The sequence below is a fragment of the Rhinolophus sinicus genome, chromosome 15 (assembly GCF_057876585.1).
Source record: "Rhinolophus sinicus isolate RSI-liver-muscle chromosome 15, RSI-T2T, whole genome shotgun sequence".
NCBI classification, from domain to species: domain Eukaryota; kingdom Metazoa; phylum Chordata; class Mammalia; order Chiroptera; family Rhinolophidae; genus Rhinolophus; species Rhinolophus sinicus.
Genome location: NC_142515.1, coordinates 17,024,237 through 17,047,179, shown reverse-complemented (window position 1 = coordinate 17,047,179; position 22,943 = coordinate 17,024,237). Strand labels below are relative to the sequence as shown.

General features: G+C 38.8%; 2 long non-coding RNA genes across 5 annotated transcripts in view; one reads left to right on the top strand and one right to left on the bottom strand.

Annotated features, from left to right (window-relative positions):
* LOC141572894 (uncharacterized) overlaps window positions 1-7,991 on the top strand; it is a 30,599-nt gene extending 22,608 nt beyond the window's left edge. The window contains exons 2-3 of the long non-coding RNA XR_016018884.1: window positions 5,715-5,783; window positions 7,275-7,991. This is a non-coding gene — a long non-coding RNA (uncharacterized LOC141572894). The remainder of the gene's footprint in view (window positions 1-5,714; window positions 5,784-7,274) is intronic.
* Window positions 1-22,943, bottom strand: part of LOC141572895 (uncharacterized) — a 42,505-nt gene that overhangs the window by 16,703 nt on the left and 2,859 nt on the right. The gene's annotated exons all lie outside the window — the stretch shown is intronic.

Sequence of the window (22,943 nt, the reverse complement as noted above, 5' to 3'; positions counted from 1 at the left end):
TTCCCTTTTCATTTTATTGTTACTTTCAGACCTTCTGGGAACTAGCATACAAGTGTTAAAACATAATTGCTGGGCAACATTTTAGAAAGACCTGTTAGGCACTTCTTCCACAAGGGTCAACAACTTAGCTGGTTAAGGGTTGTTCATTCTTGTCAAAGGAACTATTGTGATCCATATAGAAGAAAGCTATCTTTACAACAAAGCAGCAGAGAGAGAGGACAGGGTTACTGGTTTTGGCTTCTGAGTGACTGTTCAAAACAAAAAACAAACAAAAAAATGATTCTGGATACATTTGAAACCTTTTGAAAATCAATGACTCACTTGTTAAAGAGGAATCAAGTACAAAATAAAAGACATTTCATAAAAACTGAATTAGAATGCTCTGTTGAGACTCTAAATGAATTTAGTGCTGAGGATACATGATTTTCTTGCAAGGTCTAGGAATTCTTAGACCCTTCCTCTCTTAGGGGAAGTGTTTGAATCAGTCTTTTGCAAAGATGTCTCTGCAAGGACTTTCTACAATTAACAGAATAAAATGCTCTCTTGAAGAAAGAAGTCTGTTACTCAATCAGCCTATCCAACATAAAATATGATAATTGTTTCAAGTAGAATATTATCTTTGGCTGTTATATCCAAATTATATAGTAACTGGGCCTTAAAATTAGGAAGAAGATAGTGAATTAATAATTCTAAGGACAGGGTGTGGCCGTGGCCTGGATTCATGGATGCTCGGCACCAATCAGGAGGACCACCCTTGGATGCTCTCTCTCCCTACCTGGGTGAAATTCTGAACCACTCAACTAGACCTGGGCTCTTCACGCAGTCCCCCTGTACACCTTCTCAATCACCCCCTTCAAAACGCATTCTCCCAGTCTATCCTCATATTATCCCTTGGATCCAAAGCTCACTGGCTGTGTGTGGTGGTTAAAAAGATAGACCAATGAGTCATAGCTGGCTATGGGATCTTAAAAAAAATTACTTTACCTCTCTAAGCCTCAATTTCCCCCACTATAAAATGGAGATTGTGATAGTCTCTATTTCAGGTCTCCCTAATAGTACCTATCAAAAGTCGTTGGGAAGATTAAATAAGATAATGCATATAAAACAATAAGGCAATGCATATAAAATAATGCATATAAAGGGTCCGATATATACATAGTAAGCCCTCAACAGAGATTGACATCATCATCATCATCATCATCATCATCATCATCATCATTATTTCTAACTAATTTCTCAGCTATGATCCTGGTAATCCATCTTCAGATTCCTATGGGAAGAATCTTCCTAGTCAATCAAGCCCTTAACTTCTCTTGTCCCTGCATCTCCCTATCCCCAGGACTGTCAATCCTCTGACCATCAGGCTCACAAACAAAATGTTCACAGTATTGTCCCATTACTTATCAGTTGTGCTAAGAATGCCAGGAATGTCAAATGGCCATCACCTTAGCTAACCATCAGTTTGGGATGGATTTACCTGAAAGGTAACATGCACTCCATTCGACTATAAATCCCTATACTCTTCATCCATCCAGGGGACAAACATGACTTCAAGAGCATATTCTGCCCTTTAACAATCACCTTATAAATGAGATGCAGAAAGAGAACAAAGTGAGTGGAAAGGTATCCTGTTTAAGGAAGGGAAATGCTATTTTATATCCTTCCAATTATGTCCCCAGCAAGCAATCAAGTCAAGGCCTAAGTTGACAATGATAACTCCAAGTTTTGTGAGAAACATGGGACAAAAGAAAAGAAAATCCAAAGAGATAGATCCCAGGTTTAGAAAACTGCCCCTGGGGGTGAAGCTCTGCAGAGATGAATGAGGAGAATCAAAGTGCCTCAAAATAGATCTGTTAACATTTCATTTTTAAGAATGGAATGGGGGAGAGGGGAGGTTCTTACAGACCAGAATAACTTGGAGTCAACTTGTGTTTTAAACAAGTTTTCTTGATTAGTTGGTGGAGTGTTTAGGAGTGTGGATTCTGGGTCTGTCTAGCTGTGTTGGCATTCTGCCTCTGTCCCTGAATCTCCCTAAGCTGTGGTTCCCCCATATGAAAAATGGGGGTAACACCACTATCTACCTCATAGCATTGTCATTAATGAAATACAATTGTCCATTTATACCACCAAGCATGGTGCCTGGAAATGAGAAAAGGTATGGGAAATGAAGGAGAAGAAAATATTAAAGATGAAACAGAGGGGGACCTTATCCAAACTATTGATGAAAGACAATGTGAACCCACAAGAGTGATTAATGCAACCCCATGCATCTGAGGTCCAAGGAAAGCAGTACGGTGAAGGAGCTTTAGCACACGGACTCTGATGTTCTGTTTGTCCATTCAGCACCTTTTGACCTATTTCCTCATTTTCTGCTGTGTCTGATTAGGTGAGTTTGCTGGACAGCCAAGTTCCAGAGCAAAGGAGTAGCAAGCAAAAAAGAGCTCTAGCAATTATATACATGCATAGAAGTAAATCCACAAACTAAGGGGACTTTAGAGGCTCTTTAGGTCAACCGCCTGAGGCCAGTGAGGTTAAGTGATTGCTCCAAGTCTTGCTGCTAAGGAGCAGCCAAGTCAGGAGTAGAATCTGAAGGCATCTCAGGGTCCTCCCCAGTACATCAGACTGCAAGAGCGAAGCTAATAATAATAATAATGCTACTTCAGTTCACATCTTATGTCTAGTGAGAAATGAAAGAGAAGCTTCTATACAGGCATCTTTTGAAGTTCAATTCACAATAGGCTTTACCCTTTAAATGGGTCACTCTGTATCACCATGGTGATTTTTCCAAGTTTTCCTGGAATCATCAGCTGTTTTCTAATGAGGGCACTCCCCAGAACTTGCAACTCCACCAAACAGATAAATATTTCCCAGTAGAAAATACTTAGGTCCTTAAGCAGTTTAGTCAGCAATTCGTGTTCCTTCTCCACTTCTCAGGGCAGCAGTCCAAAGCAGGCTCCTGTACTTGCTTTCGGTGTCATAGAGTTCTTTAAAAAAACAAAAATCTCTTGATTCTACTGATGGTAAGTCTACTTTCTTGGGTTTTGTGTAATATATATTATCGAGAAACATCCACCCTCTTGCCTTCTACCTTTTTGAGTAAGTATATCACAGATAAAAAGCCTTATAAGAGTATGGCCGGTCCTCAAATGATCAAAAAAGAATTATGTATATACAATTAAGCAATCTCACTTCTGGGTATATAGCCAAAAGAACTGAAAGGAGGGTCTCAAAGAGATACTTGTGAAGCTGTGTTCATAGCAGCATTATTCACAGTAGCCAAAAGCTGGAAGTAACTCAAGTGTCCACTGGTGGATGAATAAATAAACAAAATATGATATATATAAAATGGAATATCATTCAGTCTTTAAAAGGAAGGAAATTCTGACACATGCTACAATATAAATGAATCTTGAAGACATTATACTAAATAAAATAAACCAGGCACAAAAAGACAAGTACTGTATGATTCCACTTACATGAGGTATCTAGAGTAGTCAAAGTCATAGAGACAGACAGTGGAATGGTAGTTGCCAGGGGCTGAGGGGAGGGAGAAATGGGGAGTTGTTTAATGTATACAGAGTTTCAGTTTGCGAGTTCTGGAGTTTGGTTGCAAACAACAGAGGTATATAGCTGACCCTTCAACAACATGGGTTTGAACGGTGCTGGTCTGCTAATATGCAGATTTTTGTCAGTAAATATACAGTCAGCCTTCTGTACCCCCAGGTGTCACATCCGCAGATTCAACCAACAGTAGATTGAAAACAGTATTTTCCATCCATGGTTGGGAATCCGCAGATGCAAGAGGGCCAGCTGTATGCATTGTTTTATACCATTTCATATAAGGAACTCGAGCATCTGAGGGTTGGTATCCGTGGGGGTCCTGGAACCAATGACCCATGGATACAGAGGGACAGCTGTACTTAACAATACTGAACTGTATACTTAAAAACGGTTGAGATGGTAAATGTTGTGTCATGTGTATTCTACCACAGGTAAATTTTTTTAGGAGAGAGAGAGAGAGAGAGAGAGAGAGAGAGAGAGAGAGAGAAAGAGGGAAAGAGAGAGAGAGAAGAGACAGAAGAGAGAGAGAGGGATAAATAGATACTGGAAATGTTTAAAATCCTGGACAGTTCGTTATAAGCATGTGCACAGTCATTTTAAATAGTCTTATTATACTTCTCAGGTATAATGGTGAAAGTTCATAGGCAAAATTTCAGGGCATTAAAGCTGCCAAAAGCATCAGCTCTGAGCAGCGTAAGTACGTAGCAAATGGAAGACCAACCAAGACCAAGTATTTGTTATTCACCTGAATTTCTCAAGCTTCCACTCAGCTCATATTGATCTCCAGTCCGCTATACATATGTTCTTCCAAGTTTGTCAGTATTCCCAGAGTTCCTTAGTGTAAAATATGATTTTGAACAAAATTTAGAAACTAGGGTATTGATTTCACAGGAAAAAAATCGGTTCATCTCTAAAATAGACAAACCAAAATTCTTGAAGTTCAAATCCTTGCACATGACATAGTTCACAAAAACTTTTATACCTACTTTTATTGGTGCAATTGTGTCTCCCCTCACCCACCCAACACCTGCCAAAAACATTCATATGTTAAAGTCCTAACCCCTAGTACCTGAGAATGTGACCTGATTTGGGAATAGGGTCCAACAGATGTAATTTGTTAAGATGAGGTTATGCTGGAGTAGGGTAGGTCCCTAATCCAATATGACTGGTGTTCCTATAAAAAGGAGAAATTTGGGCACCAACACACACACAGGGAGAAAGCTACGTGGACATGTAGGCAGAGATCTACAAGCCAAGGAATGCCCAAGATTGCCAGCAGACCACCAGAAGCTACGGGAGAGGCATAGAACAGATTCTTACTCGAGGCCCTGAGAAGGAACTAAGCCGAAACCTCAAACTTGGGCTTCTAGCCCCCCAGAACTGTGAGACAATAGATTTCGTTTAAGCCAATAAAAAAGAAAAATAAAATCCCTGGCATGAGCTTCAGTTATGCCACCATTTCCCTTTTCCTGATTCTTTAGCCTCTGAGCTCCTTCTGCTTTTCTTCAACTCTCATCCTCCAGTTCCCCCGTCTGTTGGGATTTTACTTACTCCATGCATCATGGTGTATTAAAAAATGCTCAGGCTTTATTTTTATTTAATTTTATTAACTTGTCTCCTTTCATTATAAAAGTAATACATAGTCGTGTTTAAAAATTTACTTTCACATAATTCAAAGGGAAGTCAAGTGCAAAGAAAGAGGCCTCTCTCTTCAACCCCAACTGAGCAACCCTTCTCATCACCTCCCCCAGAGGTAACTCTGTTCAAGTTGGGTATGTAGTCCTCCAGAATATTTGGTGCCTGTACATGCATGCAGATATGATTTACGTATTTGTTTTTAAGAAGATAAAATGTAATCAAATAATACATGCTGGTTTACAACGTGCTTTTTTCTTCAGTTAACAATATATCCTGAACAGCTTTCCATATCAGTATATGCAGGTATGCTTCTTTCTATATGGATGTTCCTTAAGTTATTTAACCAATTTACCAATAAAGGGTATTTACATTATTTCCAGTTTAGTGCTATTGTAATCAACACTGAAATGAACAGCCTTGTGTTTGTACCTTGAGCACTTATTTGAGTATACCTACAGGATTAACAATTCTGCACCCAATTTACAATGTGGGTTTTTTTTTCCCACACCACCAAGCAATTCACTGACAACAGCTGGCTGTCCTACAACTCAACTCAATTGTAACACCATCGACCTGGAGATAAGGTAAGATCCCACAGGTTAAAGGCTCACCACTTAGTGTCATCACAATACCAGGTTATCACCTGTGCTTCTGACGACACGCTATAGATTGGAGGTTCCGGCTCCCTGGCTGGGTTTGGTTAATTTGCTAGAGCAGCTTATAGAACTCAGAGAAACATTTTACTTACTAGATTATCAATTTATTATAAAAACATATAATTCAGGAACAGCGAGATGGAAGAGATGCATAGGGCAAAGTATGGGGAAAGGGCATGGAGCTTCCATGCTCTCTGAGGGCGCCATTCTCCCCAAATCTCCATGTGTTCACCAGCCTGGAAGCTCTCCAAATCCCATCCTTTTGGGGTTTTATGGAGGCTTCACTACATAGGCACAATTGAGTAAATCATTTACCATTGATAGTTTAACTCAATCTTCAACCCCTCTCCTCTCCTCAGAGGTCAGAAGGTGTGACTAAAAGCTCCAACCCTCTAACCACATGGTCGGCTGGCTCCACTGGCAACCAGTCTCTCTGTCTCTCTGTCTCTATCTCTGTCTCTCTCTCTTCTCCTCCCTCCCTTCCTCCCTCCTTTCTTCCCTTCTCTCCCTCTGTTTCATCACTTAGGAAATTCTAAGAGTTTTAGGAGCTGCGCGCCAGATACTGATGAAGACCAAATATATATTTCTTATTATAAATCACAATATCACAAGGATAATTCCTAGAATTATTGGGTCAAAGGGAACATGCATTTTACATTTCCATAGATACTCTCCATGAATCTTAGTATCTGACGAAGCTGGGATTGAATCCTTCTTACTTACTAGCGGTGTCACTTCAAACAAGTTACGCTACTCATTCTCAATTTCCTTGGCGGTAAAATGGATATAATTTAAAGTCTATCCCAGAGCTGCTCGTGGATGAAACAATAGGTTCAGTTCATACTGGTCAGCAGTTAGTCCACATACACTCACCCTTTTCTTTCTCCTTTATTGTCTCTTTCTCCTAACTCCTCCCTGGGTGTTTGCAAGATCGTATTTCATTTCATGTCAACAAATATTTACAGAACATTTAATACATACAAGGTTTGACAAAGGCTGAGAGGACCCTAATTTTTTTTAAAGGCACAGTCCTTTTTGGAGCTTATAATATTATCCAGGAGAAAAACATCTCTCAGGATCTGACATACGATAAGCCCGTACTTAACAGTACTAGAATGAATGAATTAAAAAAGGAAGGAAGGTTGTTGAATGAGTAACCCCACCCAGACTGGAAGAGAGCTCAGTGGAGGTCACAGCGTCTCAGAGTGGAGTGTCAAGTCAAAGTGAGAGAGATGGGGATTCTGAAAACTTTTCCTCCAAATTCCACCTGCCAGCAAGGAAGGCACGTGGCCAGAGCATGTGGCTAGCAAATTACTTGAAGTCTTGTGTTTTGTCTTGACTCTTCACATAAAATTTGTATCTTACTTCATAACATACTGCTTGCTTCCATGTAAATGGCATCTTTCTCCCCAGTCCTAGGGTAAAATGAACACTCGGCAAGATGTACCATTTTTATGGGTGACTCGAGCTCCTGCTGACATCCTGCCAGGGGTGTGCATACCTGCGTCTGAGAAGCATGAGATTATAAGAGATACTGAAGGAGCTCTCACTTCATGCTTCACCATCTCCCCGTCTGTCTGGCCTACACAACAATAGCAGCCTCATCCCTCCCAACGTTCTGCTAAAACTCTTCTCTACCCGTTTTCTCTTCAATCCTGATTTTGTTTTCTAAATTTTATGTTGAAACTCCACTGCTCAAAAAATATTTCAGAAAAGTAACTCAACTGCAGAACTCCTCCAATAACCATTTGAGGTCATTAAAGCCTCGGGGGACACCCCTCATTAGTCCACACTGTGTTGGCTGTTGGTCTGTCTCATCTCTGTCATCTATGACAATAGACTCTTAGAGGAATGTAGCTTGTTTCATTTAAATCTTGACAAGCACCCAAACTAACGCCATGATCAATTAACGTTGCTCTGGTTCTGAGCACTCGGTGAAGTGCTCTCTTCTGTTTGAAGGACACTGTAAATGGGACATATGTTTTGAATTGCTTCTGCAGAGCTCAGGGCAACTCTTCTCCATTCCCACTGCCTGAGCTCTGGGTCAGGACGTCATCATTTCTTACCGTGTTTCCCCGAAAATAAGACCTAGCCAGACAATCAGCTCTAATGCGTCTTTTGGAGCAAAGATTAATATAAGGCTGGCTCTTATGTAATATGCTATGCTATGCTATAATATAATATAATATAGTATAATATAGTAAAATAGTTAATATAGTATAATAAGACCAGGTCTTATATTAATTTTTGCTCCAAAAGACACTTTAGAGCTGATTGTCTGGCTAGGTCTTATTTTCGGGGAAACAGGGTATTTAGATTATTGCTCTTGCTCCCTGCACGGGACTTACTGTCTTTCCACCCCGACCCTCCTCAAAGCTGTTAGAGCGATTTTTCTAACACAGAGGTCAGCCCATGCCATTCCCCTGCTTAAAATTTAGGTGGCAACAATCTACAACTACATGTAATGACATTATGTTTCACTTACACACCAGTGAGTAAGCAAGACACAAAAGGATACATATGTTAAATAAAGCACAAAACCCAGCAAAACTCCATGGAGTTAGAAGTCACAATAGTAGCCAACAAATAGGTACATGAAAAGGTGCTCAACATCACTAATCATCAGGGAAACACAAATCAAAACCACCATGACATATCCTCACACCTGTTAGATGGCTATTACTAAAATAATAAAAAAAATAACAAATAAAGGTAACAAGTGTTGGCAAGGATGTAGAGAAAAGGGAAGCCTAATACCTAAAACACTGATGGTGGGAATGTAAATTGGCACAATCACTGGAAAATAGTACGGCAGTTCCTCAAAAAATTAAAAATTGAACTGCTGTACGATCCAACAATCCCATTTCTGGGTATTTATCCAAAGGAACTGAAAGCAGAATCTTGAAGAGCACCTGCACTCCCACGTTCACTGTAGCATTATTCTCTGTAGCCAACATAAGGAAACAACCTAAGTGCCTGCCGACAAATGAACGGATAAAGAAAATGTGGTATATGTATGCAATGGAATATTTTCAAGCCTTAAAAAAGAGGAGCAAATTCTCCCATTTGCGATGACATAGATGGACCTGGAGAACATTATGCTAAATGAAATAAGCCAGACATGGAAAGGCAAGTACAGCATGACCTCACTTATACATGGAAGCTAAATTAGTCAAACTCCTGGAAGCATAGAGTAGAATGGTGGTTGCCGGGGGAAGGGGCCACGGGGAGGTGGCAGTCAAAGAGTACAAAGTTTCAGCTCTGCAAGATAAATACGTTCTGGAGCTCTACCACACAGCATGGTTCCTATAGCTAACAAGACTGTCTTGTATACTTACAATCTGTAAGAGGGTATAGCTGATGTTAAATTTTATTACCATGAAAAAAACAAGACAATTATAATAAAGGACGCAGGAGGAAACTTTGGGAGGTAATAGATATGTTTATGGCATGGATGGTGGTGATGGACTCATGGTGTATACTTATCCCCAAACTCACAGAGTTGTATACATGAAACATGTACAGCTTTTCACATGTCAATCTTACCTCAATAAAGTGGTCAAAGAAAAAAAGCAGTCAAGACAGCCATTCCTGGTAGGGGTGATGGGTAAGCACAGCGAAAGGAGCACGATACGTGGTTCTCTCCCACTTGGGCCCCTCTGCAACCCTAGTCATTCCTCCAGGACCCAGCCCAGCAGACGACTCAATGTTCTACAAACACAGCCTTCTTCCTATTTTTTCATGACGATGCTAACTTTGACAGAAAGCCCTTCAGTTGAAGTCGACTTACCCTTTGAGGCTCTGCTCAAATACCACCTCCGCCATGAGATTTCTTCCTGACCCGCCTTGGAAAAACTAATGGTTCCCTTCTCCATGCTTTCACAGTACTTTTTAATTCTTTCCCTACAACTGCAGTCACCATACTTTCCATTAAAAAAAGAAAAAAGTAAGACTTTTGGTCTGAAAAATATGAGTTATACTTAAGGGGTCAATAGGATAGAATACTGGGATCAGAAATGGCCTGTGTACAAAACATTGTATTATAGTAGTTTCTCTGGATTTGTGTCTCCCTCTAGGCCAGAGGTTCTTAAGCTGTCCTGTGCCATGAATCCTTTGGCAGACTGGTGAAGCCTATGGACCCCTCTTTTTAAAGTACATTTTCACTGAAGTGCAACAACTATAAGTACACAAATTATGGATGATGATAGCTCAATGAATTTCTACAAAGTGAACACATTCACATTGCTAATATCCGGATCAACTAACCCAAAAGCCCCACACACCCCTCACAACCACCCCCACCCCAAAGGGGTAAACACTATCTTGGCTTCTAACTCCAGAGGTTTGTTAGCTAGTTCTTAAACTTATACAAATTGAATCATCCAGTATGTTCCCTTTTGGGTCTGGTTTCTTTTTCTCAATCTTATGTTTATGAGATTTGCCCATGTTGCTGAATGTAGCAATTGTTTATTCATTCTCATTGCTGGGAGTATTGCTTTGTATGAATACGCCACTACTGATTTATCCATTCTTCTATTGATGAACATGTGATCTGTTTTCAGTTTCCATTATAATGGATAGTGCTGTTATCCTCAGACAAGGTAAATATGTGTTATGTACTCATTTCACTGTTTTTAAATGCATAAAATAAAATACATATGAGCACAAAACAACTAAACTACTATAGAGTTTTCAAAATATAAAGCAACATTTGAGACATAGTTATGTATGTGCTTCATTATTAACACAATTCTCAGATCTACCAGTGGGTCTAATAACTATAATTTTGAAGTAATGATGGGCATAAATGAAATTTCAAAATTTCTGTAAAACTATAACATGCTTTGAAAGTGTCCATAATTTCTGTTGGTGACAAAGCCACATATATTGTGAATACCTCCGTTATTTCTTGTATAAATTAATAATTGAAGGAATGTTAAATTTCAGTTAGAGGTTAGTGAAAAATGAAGATGTGATTTTTTTCCCGCCATCCAAGTTCAGGTAGTCCCTGAATTCACCTCTGATCTAGACTTAACCCCCTAAATAGATTATACCCTAACCATATTAAAATTTCAGAATCTGACTCAAAACTTGGCATACCATAGGAACTTAGTAAATTTCTTTTGACTATGAATTCATGAATGGTAATAGCAAATTTTGGGTGAGCATGCAATACGTATCAGGTACTGTACTACGCTCCTTAAATGTTCTTCAAAAAAATCCTCACAACAACCTTGTGACTATGCCCCCATTTTACAGATGAGGAATGGAGGCTGGATCAATTATGCAACTTTCCGAGATTTTACAACCAATAAGTGGAAGCCCAGGAATTCAAACTCAAGTGTTTCTGCCCCAAGGTCCCCAGCTGACTACTAACTTCTATGTTTTACTGTTGATAATTGAATGAAGAAATAAATGAATAACTGAATGAGCAAATGGATGAACTTAACCAGTCACACCCTCTGTTTCCCTAATCCTTATAACTCGTGGAACAATTTCAACAAGTGGCTGAAATGAGTGATACAGTCTGGTTGTTGAATATTATTTTGTGTGAGGCAGTTTGGCCCCTTGAAAAAACCCAAGTAATCATTAGTAGTATTGTTCTTTAATCAACTGAACTGGCATCTAGCAAACGTTAGATGACAGACGTTCACAGTGCTGAGCTTTAGAAGGCAAGCTCCTGGGCCACAGAGCTTCATTCAGAGTAACTGACACTTAACTCCAAGTGCACACATCAGGGTGTTTGGGAAAATTATCTGATAACCAAATCTCACTTCCTTTCAAGGAAAACACTCATAACAGTCACACTTCATTTGAAACATTTTGCCCTCAAGCAGTCGAGAAGTATGAAGGAACCCTGTGATGTCAGGGCTTCCAGATTCCTCCCTTGCCTTGAGGGCTTGGAAAGGTGGGTGTCTTTCTAGGAAATTAAACATGAGGGGCTTTCAATTCTGAGATTCTTTTTATCCAAGGGAAACAGATTAACTTTATCCATTTCTCTTGAAAGGTATTCTTCAAGTATGGACTCCTGAAATTTAAGAAAAGGTAACTTTTGTGCTTAAATATATGTTTCTGAATTTAGCTATTATCATTTCATTGTTTTTTAAAAAATTTATACAAACAATATTTACACATGTAAAAGCATTCAAATATATAAATATTTAAACACAAGAAATCAAAGTGTCCCTCATTCTCCTAATTCTACTCCTCAGAAGCACTGTTAACAGTTTCATGCATGTATTTCCAAACTTTTTTCTAAATACATGTACCATATATTTATATTTATATGTACACATAAATATACATATCCACACATATATACTTACACATATAAAAATATGGCATTACCTCTTGCGCAATGTTCTACAACCTATTTTTTTCTTTATACTCGTATATTATGGATGTTAGTCAGCATTATATTTCATTAAGTCTGGATAATATTCTATTTTGGAGGTCTATTATAACTGTTTTCACTATTCTCCTATTGAAACATTTAGCTTGTTGCTTCTTTTGTTTGCTATTGGAAACCACCTGGTGACAAACATCCTTGTAACTACCATGTTTAACTGCTCATATAAAGATTTCTGTAGGGTAGCTTCTTTTCAATGGATTTTCTTAGTCAAAGAGTCACGTTTTAATTTTTGAGAGTGATGGGCAGTTTCAGGAGGAGACACTCTGAAGCTTCCATCTGGAAGGGAATTTTCTATGAGGTTTCAACTGACTGAGATCCATGGCCTGGGTTATCTCACTCCTACAAATCACAGAATTCCTTTCACTCCAGTAAAGCTAACATGTTCTCTATATTGTTACAATCTCTCCTCTCAGCGCACATTTCAGCTCCTTCTGAAATTATCCTTTATTTCAGAAGCAAATGATTTCTATAAAGCATAGCTCAGAAACCTTTCCTGCTTCAAAGTAAAGATTAAACTCCACCTCTACTGTGGACGTTTTTTTTCCTAACTGGTCAGCATACGCTCACCTACAACTACCTGAAGTCCATGTTCAAGGTTCCTTCTCCTTTCTATACAAGCAAAAGAACACGAGGATTTACTGGGAAGGGAAATGAATACATGTGAAGTGATCATTTATTTAGGACTGGAACAAGGGGAAAAGTTCAGCAATTTTCAGAACTATTGTAACAAGAACCTGAAATCCTGCCATAAAATCTCAGCATCAATAAATATTGACTTTGTCATATTCTAAGAAAAAGAATCCTCTTAGTCTTTTTATTAAGCACTCTCTGTATGAATATGAAGGTATTTTACATAAATTATTTCTAATTCTCCCAACAAACTTGAAGGGCAGGTTGCAGTTTCTCCGTTAGACAGATAAGGAAACTGAGCTCACAGAACTGATGCAATTTCACAGCTAGTTAAGCGCTTGGGATGGGGGGTCCAGACTCAGGCTCACCTGATTCTCTTTCCCCTATAGTACTACATTTTCTCTCTTGCCATCCAAGTTTCCAACTCAGAACTTCAAAGGAATGATGGAAGTCCTGACATGCAGAACTTAGCCCAGCATAAAGAGGACACGGAGATAAGGAATGCTCTTCCATGGGAGGTGGGATGATTGATTATCTGTCAGGAGTATTGCAGATGAAAATCCCACTGTGGATCAGAGGCTGGATCAAATGATCTCCAAGTCCCCTTCCAAGTCTACAAAAGTATAATTTGCCTCCTATACCCACTGTACAGATAGGGAAACAGGTTCAGAATCATTAAGTAACTTGCTCAAGTTCACAGCTAACTAGTGCAGAACCCAAGCATCATGGTGACTCTTCTACTGACCTTTCCACTGAAACATAAGATTGTAGACTTTCTCCGGCATTTTTTTCCCATAATTTTGAATCCCTTTGCTCATTTTTTCTTTTCTTTTTTGGTGACTTTGGCTAACTCAGGTTCCACCTTGATATCCTACAACAAATATGTGATTGGGGCAGGGAGAGGCATGCCTTTGTTTTCCCCTCATGTCTGTTCTGAGAGCAGAGACACAAGGGCCAGGACCACTTGGTGTCACCACACACTTTTTTTTTTAACGTCTTGGATTCCTAATCCAGTAAGAAAAGCATTAATGTTGTGTATAAAGAAAGTAATGACTGACATGAGGCTTACTCCCAGAAAACGCAAAGACCAAGCCTGTAAAAACTCTGACAGACTTTTAAAAAGCAGTCAGGGTTGGATCAATTCTCTAACCTATTTCATGGAAAAGAAAAAGGCTAAGAAGAGTCTTTAAGAAAACTATCACCTTCTGGGCTGAAGCATGTTGTGTCATAGCCAGAGTGCAGGGAGACTGGCTCAGAACATGCACTCTCCATTGGAAGAGCCCCTGAATATTTGAGAATAGGCTGTTTGATGTATGTGCCATTCTCTCTCCATACCCAGGTTATCCCACATGCAAATCCCAGGCTGGTCTCTCAATTACCTCCCTGACAAAGAAGTAAAAATCACCTGTCAGAAAAAGAACCCACATTTCTGAGAGAGATTGCCACTCATTCCCTCACCTCAAAGTATAAACTTTGGGGAATGTGAAAACCAAGGCCTCATTCATGCATTTGGAGACTTGACTTTGATTAGATCCCCAAATTCTTATTACTATACTTACTGTAAAATCTGGGTAAGTAAATTTTTGTCAAGGCTGCTGGAAGGCTCATCGATTAGCTAACAATTCACATCCAAGCAATTTGGCTTTTGGAAATCCTCTTTATTTTCATTACCTGGTTCAGGTAGTTTTCAAAATGTAGTTTTAAATTATTCAAAGTGAGACACTTAGAAAAAAAAATTATTCAAAGTGAGGGTTATAAGGGCCTGATGGGCTGGTCAAAGGAACGACCATGCTGGTTCACTAATTAGCCAAACAATGTTAGCCCTGATTCTAGAGCCATTTTATAATCCAGATGCAAAACTCAGCTTCTACCATTTACCAGCTCTTTGGGCAAATTACTTAATTTCTCAGTTCTGCATTGCCTTGTTTCTAAACAGGGATAACAGGATAATAACTCATGGGGTTGTTGTAAAGATTAAATGAGATATTTACGTTAAAAAGCACTTTGAATAGTACCTGGCACATATTAACTGCTCAGCAAATGTTAGTAATACTGTCTTATGTTTCAATGATAAGAATGATCCCCACCACCATTCGAAATGAAACGATTGGCCATGCAAACTTTAAAGAGATTTATATCCAGATTTTGTTATGTTTAGTTTTCACAAATAGCAACCACTATTATAAAAAATAAAAAAAATTAACTAGACTGGTTTTTACATCTGATCTTCATTTACACTGAATATAATCTGCAAGTGATTAGATTTTACTTTTATTGCTCCTGTCGAACTATCACACGTTCCTTATCTCTCCCTGGGTGTGGCTCACACTCAGCATACTTCTTTAAGCATCCTATCTGCTGTGATGTAATTTTAGTAAGCACTAGGAATGAGGTTGTGAGAAACTTGCCTTGGTCAAAGAATACTGCTTAAAAGACACAAATTAAGTCATTAGTTTATCAGAATCTTAAAGAGTTACAGGTCTTTTTTTAAATGGGGGAAAGGGAGAGGTCAACAAATGACTAGGATTTAACCCAAATGATTAAAAGGACAGGATGTTCTTATTTTTCCCTAAGGGCCCCAGGAGGAAATGAGAACTAAATTTAATATTATGAGTTCTCATGTTCATAAATTGATGTCTTAGGTTTATGTGTCCTAGTAATTATGCCCTGCTTCAGAAAGGCTTACCCTGAAAGTTTAGTCTGAAGATAAAAATTCAGGAGCTGGGAGAGCTGAGTAGAAACTGAGAAATTAAAATAGTAAGAGTTTCCAGTAAGCTATTTATCTCAGGGCAAATTTATGAAGTGGAATTTATGTGTTACGTCCCAGCTATCCTTTTACTTCCTACTGGTACCTCAGTGGCAGAACTTATGTCAAGCCAGGAAGCCCTTTCACTCTCCTTTACCTGATGAAGTGTGTTATTCAGGCTCTGCTATCAGACATTTACACTTTAGTGAAAACTTAGGTCAATGTGTCACGGCTCCCAGGAAGGAATTGTTTTAAAAACTTTACTTCTAATGATAGACAGCAAGGTTTTTAATTGCGATGTCATAGATTATACTGCAAGCAACTGAGACCACTCTGACTCAAACAAAACAGGAATTTCTTGGAAAAATAAGGCTCATGGCTCACAGAATGGAGGGAAAAGCTGAAGACTCAGGTATTGGAAAGGAGAGGAGCCAAGTCGGTTCTGTAAGCTCCTTGTAGCAGTATCTAATCACATTCTCGCCAGGGTCCTCCCTCAAGATAAATCTTTTGGACCAAAAGTTAATTTTACTATAAAATAAGACCGGGTCTTATATAATATAACATAATATAACATAACATAACATAACATAATACCAGGTCTTACATTAATGTTTGCTCCAAAAGACACATTAGAGCTGATTGTCCAGCTAGGTCTTATTTTCGGGGAAATACGGTAGGTGTGGGATACACGCTTTGGAGATGTGGTCAAGGAGGACCGTCCCAGCACTAAGTAACCATCTTTCTTCACATGAAGGTCCCTTCTAAGAGACGCATTAAGTCAAGTGAGATAGGGACCCCAGGATTCTTGCAACGGTTTTCTCTCAGAAGCTTTTAAATCAACACCTTATGATTTGACTGTATTTGAAAACACCATACTTTGTAGCCTTTTGGAATGGTGCTGAAATGTGGTTTCTAAGGTCAATATTTGAGTGAATACTAATATATGTAAACCACTGATTTAGACTGTAGACCACTGCCCATCTATAGTGCTGGCCAAACATGCAGTTTCTTGAGTGCAACCCCCAGACTTCCTAAAGCAGAGTCCTGGTGGGGAGGGGTTTGGGTAAAGGCTGATTTGAAACGTTTATAAGCTGAGCAGGTGGTTTTGATGTACGCTTAAGTTTGAGAACCACTGAACCAGAGTCAACAAATCCTAATATTTATTGAGCATGTGCTCTGTGCCAGTCAGTATTCTGGACTCCAGGGATACAACAATGTACATTAAACAAAGCTCTTGCTCTTTTGAAGGTTCTAAAGGGGAGGAAATGAACGATGAACAAGTACAGAAAAATTAACAAGATAATTATAGAGTGGAATACTAATTTACTCTGACGAGAAAAAAGAGGGTAACCTTAAGCTTAACATGACCAAACAGAAGTGCTCACTTTTACCTGTCATACTATTTCTTCTCGAGTCTTCACTATCCCAGGTAATTGTGTCCCCATCCCCATGGATGCTCAGGCCAAAGGTCTGGAGATCATTCTGGATTGATTCCTCTCTTTCCCTCTTTTCCCTTACCTTCCACATGCACTCTATCAGCAAGTTATGTCAGCTCTACCTCCAAAATATACCCCAAGTCCATTCACTTCTCATCATATCCACAGCCCTCCCTACAACAAGACCTCACTTCCTCTTGTGTGGATAACTTTAATGGCTTCCTTGTTTCTAATCACATCTCTCTTGAGTCCATTCTCTGCACAGCAACCAGAGTGAAACTTCAAAAATGTAAATGAGGCCCTATCCCTCCTTTACTTGGAACCTCTCAAAAGTCCAACTCTCACTCTAATCAACGAGACCTATACCATCTAGCCCCTGCCCAGCTCTCTGGCCAAATCAGGGGTCTCACGGTCCCTTGCTCACAGTGATGCCCTTCTCTCAGTCCCTCAGCCACACCACGCTTGCTCCTGCCTCCTGACTTTTGGACGTGCTTTTCGCTCCAGCTGACAGCTTCAGATCATTTGGGTCTCAGATCAAATGTCACCTCCTCAAAGATTCCTTCTTCATCCATCCTAACTAAGTAGGACCCTACCCCACCTGAGTCATTGCCAATGGTCTGTTTCATTTTCTTCATAGCCCTTAGCATCTGAAATAACCTTATTGATCAATTTGCTTATATGTTAACATCTGTGTTTTCCTAGGACAATAAAAGCTTCATGAGTGCAAGAGTCTTTGTCTGTTTTACTCACGGTGCTATCACTAGGACCCAGAAGACTGGCTGGCACATACTAGCAGCTCAATAAACATTGTTGTCTCAGTGAGTAAGAGTGAGTTAATCAGTGGAAAGTAACTGGAGGTGGGGCTGCTTAAACAGGTGATCAGTAACAAAGGCTGAGTTTTCAGGGTTGTGGGTTTGAGGACCACATCAATTCCAGCTTTGCCCTACACAAACTCTTCATTCCAGGCCAACAGGTTTACTCGCTGTTCTACCAAGACATCTCATACTTTCCTATCTCTGTTCACTGAAGAGGCCTGGGTGGTGCATTCACCATGAGCACGGCCTGGGGGGCCTGTCTCAGAAAACTCACATGCATGCTTTTGCTCCTGCCACCTCCATCATCTAAGGCCCAGCTCCTCCATCTTTCCCCATCACAGTTCTGCTCTGAGACATCATCCCTGTTTTCTCCAGCAGGAGATGAGCTCTCTCTGCCCCGACTCCTCTTGGACTCTGTATATACAATTTACACTGATGCTGGTATACTTATTAAAGGTGTGCATTGGGCAAGTTATTTAACCTCTCCGGGCCTTAGTTACTTCATTTGAAAAATAGTGTTAGTGATACTGATTTAACAGGACTGATGATTACATACAACATACACAAAACACCAGGCACAATGCTTGACAAATAACCAGTCATTAAATGGTAGCTACAACACCATTAAAATGGAAAATAATACGTATTATTGATAATAAGGCAGATATTTATCGAATATTAACCATTTGCTAGGAGTTTCACATTTATTATCTCATATGTGGTGATTTTACAATCTAGTTGTTTTATACCTTTGTGTTTTATTTTCCAACTAGATGTTTAGGGCATAGGCTATGTCGTAAGGTTTTTAAAAATAATCTTCCCAGTGCCAGACTAGTTGATAATTTATAGCAAGTGTTCAAGAACTAGGTTGCAAATGATACGATGATCTGTAGTTCTGAAATTTAGTGACTTGTATTATGTCGGATGATAAGCTGATCTGAAAAATCAGATCGATTTGGTTTACAATTTAGAACTTGGGTTTAGATGTGTCAGCTGCTTAAACAGTGTGCTGGCGAAAGCTCTGCTTTCTTCATTCAGTAAATACTTTTGAACACCTACTATGTACCACATTCTGTTTTAGGCAACTAGCAAAAAGTTCTAAAATAGAAAAATGATGGAATTCATTTGTCTGTATATCTGGCATGTTTATAAACTCCATTTTTGCAGTTGCTTAATCCTTCCAAGAGACTGGCTCATATGTTGGAATCTAAGTTCTTAGAGAATATACAAAACATACGGCATAATGAACAGTCAGACTCTGGAGTCAGAAAGCCTGGATTTGAATCCCAGCTCTGCTAATTCTTTGCTCTGAGATCCTGGGCAAGTTACTTATCCTCTCTAAGCCTCTGTTCCTTCATCTCTAAAATGAAAATAATAGTACCTACAAAGCATTCAGTACCAACATAATATAAGAACTCAAAATATTAGCTGTCATTAATTTATGAGTTCACATTCCTCTACCAAGCATACGAAGGACACTAGACAAGAAGAATGCACTTCTGAACAAGGAGAGAGGTGATGAACATATACTTAAGTTCCATTATGTGTCAGTCACTAGAGTAGAAGCTCTCCATATGTCATCTAATCCTTACAACACCACAGTCAAACAGGTATTATTTTACAGATGAGGCTAGTAAGACTCAGAGAGGTAAGTATCTTGCCCAAGCTCACACCATAGAAATGGTGGAGCCGGGGTTAGTCCTTCTCTGAATCCTTCTCACATAATGAAAGAGGACCCACTTGCATTTCTTTCATTGTGTCTCTGAGATTCTACACACATTGCATTGTTTCTTTAGGATAACAGTGCCCAAATTTTGGAGTACAAGAGAATCACTTGGGGTGCAAAAAAACCCCCCCTCAATCCAGGGGCCCTCTCTAAAAGATTATGAATTCAAGGATAGGGCTCAGGGATCAGCATTTTAGGAAATTCCTAAATTTTGACTGTGATGGAAAAGGGAGGTAGAGAATGGAGTCAATTGTTTCAGACAATGCAAATTACAAGTATTTTTGTTGCAGGTAGTGCATGATCATATTCTAGAAATAGTGTCATAAGGATTAACACACTAAGTTTTTAAATCATGTAATTTAGATATAAAACATTAGTATAATAGCTGAAATCTTAAGGCATGTAACCATGTGCTGAAACAATACATAGGCAAACTGACGTACGTCAGGCTTCAGGTAGCAATTGCATGCTTTGTATTCCTTTTATAGTTTTTCTACACAGAAACTAATTCTTAAATCGATTTTGTATGTGTTTTTATGTCCTACCTATGAGTGGGCCTCTCATTTGGAATATCTTATTTATAGCAGTTGTTTATTTATTAGTTATTTGTTTATTCAGTTATTTATTTAGCTATGATTCTTTTAAAAGACTCTCTAAATGGAAAATGAATGAGGATAAATACATTTTGTTTTGTTTTTTAAAGGAGGAGAACTCTGAGGGTGATATGTCATTAATGTTACAGAAGTTTATCAGGCCTGATAACTTAAGCAGTTGTATAATGACCTGTCAGGTATTTCGTGGAGATAATTCTTTAAAATAAACCATATAGGTCACATAGTGCTAATAAAATATGTTGATGAATCCTTGAGAATTGCCCTGATTATATCTCCTTAGGGAATGGAGAACTCGTTAGCATGAGTTCCCTGTCAGTCTTTCCTGCTCTGTTCCCCGAGTACTTTCCAGATGGGCTTGGCATAAAAGGGGGATCAAAATGTATGTAGCATGGCCAAGTTTCAAATGAATGGCTCAACTAACCCCACTGATTAAATACATGACATTATGCAGTATGAAAAGGCTGCTGTGCTTCACTGACTTTACTTTTCTATCTGAGAGCTTTAAATAGGGAAATTTGGGGGAAGGGAGAGGGAAGGGCTCTCTCTATGAATTCTTTGCTCTTCATATTCAACTGCTGATGCATATTTCCCAGCCCAGGGAAAAGCCTCAGAGCTGAGCAGTTGTTAAATTGGGAGCAGCAGGGTGTGTGTGTGTGCCTGTGTGTATGCAAGCACAAAGGGAGAGAGATAAACCTGTTTGCTTTCTGAAACAATAAGTAGTAAAACAGGTTGTTGGGGGTAAAGTCCCTTGAAGTAGATAATTGATATTAAGTACATTAGCCTATAATAATACCTTATATTTACATAGTGCTTTGAAAATTTCAAAGCATTTTCATATTTATTATCTCACTTCCACTTCACAACAACCCTATGGAGTAGGTACAGTAGGTATCATAATCCACCACCAGCACTTAAAACATGGTGAAACTGAGGCACAAGCAAGTCAAGAAACTTGTTTGAGGTCACATAACTACTAGTTGGTGTCACAGCTAGAACTAGAGTACCAGAATTTTGAAACTTAAAACTGTGTTTTTTTGGCAGAACGTGTCTCAGCTACTGCTTGATCTACCCAGAGTTCACGTGGAGATTTGTGGCTACAACTTAATTGGAGAATACAAATCAGGCATGCCTAAAACGCTCTACAGAAAGGAGATTGTTTTTCTTAGATCATGACTGTGTTAGAAAGGGAGGTAGAGAATAGAGTCAGTTGTTTTAAACAATGCAAATTATAAACAAACAAAAACACTCTGTAATCAGTTTCTGGATATTTTGGAGGCTATTCATTAATTCATGTATTCATTTTTTAAAGTATCTATTAAGTGTCTTTCTATAAGAGACTGTGCTCAGCACTTTTGGAAAGATATAAAGATAAACATTTAATTTGGGGGGTTTGCTTTGAATTATGTAGATAATTGCCATTATAGTCATATTACCACCTGGTAGATGAAATGAAATGCCTTCCTAGCAGAAAAGCAAGATAAACAAAAACAAATCAAGAAACTGGGCAATTTCCCTTCAATTCTCTTCCTGTAGAAGAAATTTTTCTTTTTTTTTTTTTTTGTAATCAAGGTGATAAATTGTCCTGCTAGATACATAAACCACCAAGTTTACTATGTCATCTAATATAACACAGACCTTAACCAGAACGCCCCCTTGAAACTGGGGAGAGTGGGCTTAAGTTATTGCCAGGTTCCTTATCAGAAATATGAGATCAGGATTTAAGGGAAAATGTTAGTTTCTAGCCCAAAAAGCAACTTCCAAAAAGCAATTCTGAAGGCCAGGGTTAATTCTCTACAATACTTTCCCCTCCCTGGCTCCAAACTTTTTCTCTTGGCAGGCATGCTTGAGGATGTAGACAAAAGGGAACAGAGCGACTGATGAGTGTAAGGAAACTGACAAGAGTTGAAGGCCCTGTCATTCCCTTGGAACATAAGCAAGAGTTTGCTAATGAGCGTTGTAAGTTTCCTTGGAGGTCACTTTTTTTTTTTTCCGAAAACATTTCCCTGGACAGATTTCTTTACTTTCTAGCATAAATACCTCCAAACCCAAAGGCAAAAAATTGTGCTAATATTTACACATATTATAAGCACTTGTTTGATAAATTTCTTTGGTTTATACTAAATGTACACAAATAGTGTCATTGAGTTAAACTACTTTTTTTGTTGTTGTGACAGGTCCTGCTTGGCTCCCAATATGGGTAACGTGAAACAATATGTATGTTCATACGTGTTGTTTATTTACCTTGTGTGTGTGAAGAGTGGAGATTCAGAGTTAACCCCACCTTTGTCCCTAACTCTGTCACCATTTTGCTTCTCTGAGTTTCCAATTTTTCCACTTGTGAAATTATAGTGTTGGAGTCAGTGAGCTGTAAACTCTGTTTCAATTCTACCACCCAATGATGCTCCAGTTTTTAAATATGTTTTTGTAGTTATTAAACATACATTATTTCAGCCATATAGTAGGGTATCCTTAGCAATATAGCAGAGTCCTGCTTCAGGATAATTGGTCGTAGTTGGTTACAAAATCATAAGTCAGATAAAATGAAGTTTATTCTCTATACCAAAATGATTATTTGATTTGTGAAATAATTCCTGTACAGTGGTAAATGACAAACTCTGGTTATACATTTAAAATAATGATTTACTTTTAATCTATGTTTTCAGAAATAGTAATTTAGAGTGAGTTATACATGCATTAAATAATAAAAAA